Source organism: Cetorhinus maximus, chromosome 21 (genome assembly GCF_964194155.1).
Source record: "Cetorhinus maximus chromosome 21, sCetMax3.hap1.1, whole genome shotgun sequence".
NCBI classification, from domain to species: Eukaryota; Metazoa; Chordata; class Chondrichthyes; order Lamniformes; family Cetorhinidae; genus Cetorhinus; species Cetorhinus maximus.
The window spans coordinates 20,479,551-20,484,304 of NC_135899.1; positions in this window are offsets into that span (position 1 = coordinate 20,479,551).

Genomic DNA, 4,754 nt, shown 5'->3' on the forward strand with positions numbered 1-4,754 from the left:
AAACCTCCTGGGTCTGAGTGTTCACTCCGTTTTCCGCGACAGTGATTGCTAGCAGTTCACATCGATTTCCAAGAGCTTTTTGTGTACTTTGAAACCAGCTGCAGACAGTAATCTTTCTCGGGCCTGCGGCTTTCTGGAGGCCTCCATTTAGCCTGGGTACGGGTTCTGACCTCTCCACTGGAGGCAGCTCCCCTGAGGAGGAAGGGAGGGATAGAATAAGGAGGAGGCCAGGACTGGACAATCAGCCTCCAGGGGAGCCACCTTTGGGAGGCCAGGCGCAGGCACAAGGGGCGCAGGGCCAAGAAGTTGTCCTGGGTGGAAGGGGCCACAGAAGATGCCCATCTGGCGACTAGTCATCTAGACAGACAACAGATAGCATGACTAGGCCCTGACTCATGTGCTGATAACAGACATCCTAACTTTGTTTCAAGGACTCTTGGTAGTTTGTTTGTGATACTTGTTTTTCTTCCTTCACAATAGCTGACAGTGCAGGTTTGTCTGCCAGGGCGTACAGGCGGCGAAGCAGCTACCTCAATATGACTGAGGTGCAGTGCTGAAGGAGGCTCCGACTCTCAAGGGGGACAGTGGACAATATCAGTCAGATGATAGGCCCTGAGATCTCCCCTAACTGTGTGGGTGGACACCCCATGCCAGCGGCTCTGAAGCTCACAGTTGCCCTCCACTTCTATGCCTCTGGCTCCTTCCAGGGCTCGGTGGGTGATCTTTGCGGTGTCTCCCAATCAGCTGTCCACACTTGTATCAAGCAGGTTCAGATGGGTATCCACCTTCATCCACTTCCGCTGTGACCAGGCAAGTCAGACACAGCGAGCCAGAGGCTTCGCGGCCATTGTTGGCTTCGCCAGCGTCTAGGGTGCAATAGACTGCACGCATGTGGCCATCAAGGCGCCAGCAGGTGAGGCCGGTGCCTTCGCCAACAGGAAGGGTTTCCACTCCATGAAAATGCAGATAGTGTGTGACCACAGGATGCAGATTCTACAAGTCTGTGCAAGGTACCCAGGCAGCTCCCACAACGCCTACATCCTCAGACACCAGGTGCCGGGGCTCTTCAGTGCTCCGGCTCGGCTGCATGGTTGGCTGCTGGGTGACAAGGGCTATCCCCACAGAAGGTGGCTTATGACGCCAGTATGCCATCCAAGAACAGAAGCTGAGCAGCGGTACAATAGGTGCCACAGCACCACAAGGGCTGTGGTGGAGAGAGCCATCGGTCTTCTCAAGATGCGCTTCCATTGCCTGGACCGCTCAGGGGGCGCACTCCAGTACCCCCCAGATTGCATCTCTCTGATAGTGGTAGTCTGCTGCACCCTGCACAATCTTGCATTAGAAAGGGGAGGATGCAGTTGACGATGAAGACCTTGATGCCCTGGATGAGGCTGCACATGCTGAATCCAGTAGTGCCTCAGAGGATGAGGAAGCACAGGGTGATGATGAGGGGCAGCACGACGACCCGCTACTACACCAAGGAGGCAGGGACACCCGGGACAATTTAATCCAACAAACCTTCAGCTAGCGCCACACACTTGGATCAGCAGGACCAGCATTGCCTGGCGCTTCCACACGTGGCATTTAGGTGCGACATCTTCCACCTGTTCAACTGCAAATAAGGGCTTAGTACAGAAACATCAATGTCCACTCAAACACTCATGATAAATATGTAAAAAAGAAAAATGCACCACAAACAAAACACCCTCAGCCATGGTTACAAAGGTGGACTTTATTTTGTCCAAAACAAAAACACACAGCACTTATTAGTGATCACAAAAATATGGGTCCCTATTCTAGGGCCAACACAAAACCATCAGTGACAAACCCGTGGAGTGCCTAAGGTGCCTTATGCTTACGTTTTCGGGTGCTACGTCTAGGTGCCGCCCCATCGCTCCGAGTGGCTTGAAAGACAGCCTGCTGACTCTGGTGTCCTATTGGGCTCGATGACCTTTGCGGGTGTCCTCTGGCCCATGGAGCCTGTGATGGGAGGGAGTTGCCAGTTCCAGAACTGGCACCTCCCCAGTTGTCGCAGCCTCAACAGAAGAAACGTCTGGCAGAGGGGCGGAGGAGCTGCTGCCCTCATCCAGAGTGCCCTGAGAGGAGCTCGCAGCGATGACAGGCAGCTGCTGTGCCAATGTAAGGTCTCTTTCGACCTCCCTGCTCACCGCAGATGCATGGGCACCGAGTGCCGATGCTTGGTGTCCACAACATCTCCCATATTGGGAATGACCACCCGTGGCCAGTACCGCTGTGAGGGCTTTAAGGTCAGCGTGTATCCCAATTATTAAATGTTCCATTCGATTGAAGCCCCTCTCTATGAGAATCGCCAATCTCTCATTGGAGGAAGCCTGAAGCACTACCTTGAGGGCCAAACCTTCACGTGCACTCTGCCTGGACTCCTCCGTCGCAGAGACCAACTGAAGCATTCCCTCATGCAACCCTGCCAGATGCAAATGCACTTCCTGCCGCCTGTCCTGCAGCTGCTGCAATGGGGATAACTCCAGAGGCACGTCATCAGTGCTGGACTCAGCATGTGCCTCGTCCCCTGCAGCCCTCCGGCTGCTGGTGCCAAGGGCACTCTCTGCCCTTATCATCTCCTCCAGCGATCGTGATGTGCCCTTTTCACTGTGACCCGGGACACTAGCCGACGGTAAAGTCCCCACCGAGGTGTATGTGTCTGCGCTGGTGCCTGGCTGGCTGAAATGATGTGCCGCAAGTTGTACATGTTGGCTCTCAGGTGTGGAGGGGGGGCCGCGGGGTCAAGGTGCGGCTCCCCCTGGTGGTGATGCTGAAATTAACAAGGACAGTGCATCAGTTAGTGTACATTCAGTTCAACCTTTCATCCCTTTCCCCTCCAGCCTTATAGATCACTCACCCTTCAAGACCCTAAGGAGAAGAACATTGGTGGGGTGGAAAAAAGTCAAGATGAGCCCCGCACATGTGGACAGGCTGGTCAGATGGCCTCAGGAATGCCACATAGCTTGTTATGAACCATAGGAGTGGGGGGGGGAGAGTGCAGAGGTACCTGACCTGGATGCATTGTGGCCTGGATAGTTGCGGAGCTGAGGAAGCATCACAAACAGGAGCGACATTTGCCGTGGATCACAGGAGATTGAGAGGTCACATTATTGGCCTTCATTCCGTAAGGAGGGGCATAGACCGGGTGGGCAGAAGGCAACATTTCCCCTTGGCGCAGGGATGAGTAACGTGGTGGCATTCATCTAAGTTGAGTGCCATGATGTTCACAGCTGAGGTTCTGAGGACATTTTGGGCAAAGTAATGTGGGGCGCACTGGCTGAAAGGGTGTTGGAGGTCCCAAACCCCCTCAGATGCAATAACTCTTTGGCTGTGCAGCAGTGATCCAATGGTATGTTAAACCATGGTGATAGTGGTCCCAAATGGGATAAGGTGACTTTGGAAGGTGGTGGAGACGCGATTCCTCAAGGGGACGAGGGTCCCTCCTGTATGACCCACACGTCAGAGTGTCTCAGTCTGTGAATGAGCAGTGTTTCAGCATTAACGATTGCAGCAACCATCAGTGCTTTGGATGGTGGGCAGGCAGAGTGGATGGGACTGTGGATCTCAAATACCTGCCCGCTGGACCCCAGCCTCACCGCCCCCGGCCGCCCTGGCCTCCTGCCTCCTGCCCAGCTCCATGGCCTGCTCCTCAATGGTTGTGAGGCGCTGGAGGAGGGCGCGCCCACCTCCAGTCCTCTGGCGCTTCCGGGCATTGTGGTGACTTTTTGCCTGGAAAACAGAGAAGAGCATTTATTGGGGCTGATCGCTCATGTACTCTGCTCACGCACACCACACCCCAACCACAGTGGCCCATCTGAGGCCTCCAGTGGCTCCTGTCCACGCTACTGGTGATCAGTCACCAGAAGATAGTACGGCTGGTCCCAACCCCCTCCCCCAACGGCCACCTTGGACACATTCAGCGTCCATCATTTTGAATAACACACGGGCCTTAGCACCCATGGCAAGGAAGCGCAACTAGGTGCGGCGCCAAGGCCAGCAGATGGTTCTTGCCCAAAACACCTTGAGGCTCCCCTTGCACCATCTCATCACCATCAATATGACATGTGTTGGAGTTCTGAGTATGTGTCTAGCTGCCTCCCCTGCAGGTTGCCCCCAGACTACTCAAATGCTACAAACACCAACATATGCTGCAGGGAGATCCCATCTTCTTCTCAACCACTAAGGCTGATGTAAGCATGGTCAGTACCCATTTGCCCACCCAGCGCGCGACAGATGCCCTATGCAGTAATGACAGCAAGACATGGTGGGGGGGGTCAAAGGCTGCTTTCTGGGTCAAATGGCCAAGACAGACATGGTACTCACCCTTCCAGAGCATAGCAAATCATTGAATCTTTTCCTGCACTGGGTGCCAGTGCGCCGCACATCATCATGGGCGCTTAGAGTGCCACCCACCTCCTCCCACGCCTGGCTGGTGACATGGGGGGCCCTCCTCCTCCCATCCTCAGGGTACAGAAGGTGCCGACGGATGCTGACCTCTTGCAGGAGGACAGCAAGGCATGCATCTGAAAATCAGGAGCCAGGGTAAGAGCTGGCCTCTCCTGCAGCCTGCCCCCCTCCTCCTGCTCATGCTGCTGTCCACTCGGACTTCCCTCCCTCCCTCCCTCCCTCGCTCCCCGAATGGCCATGATGCACTGCCTCAAGTAGGCTGCCAGGCCACTGTTTAAACAGGCTGCTGGCTCCCCATTGGAACCGGCAGTCTGAGGCCGCCCGCA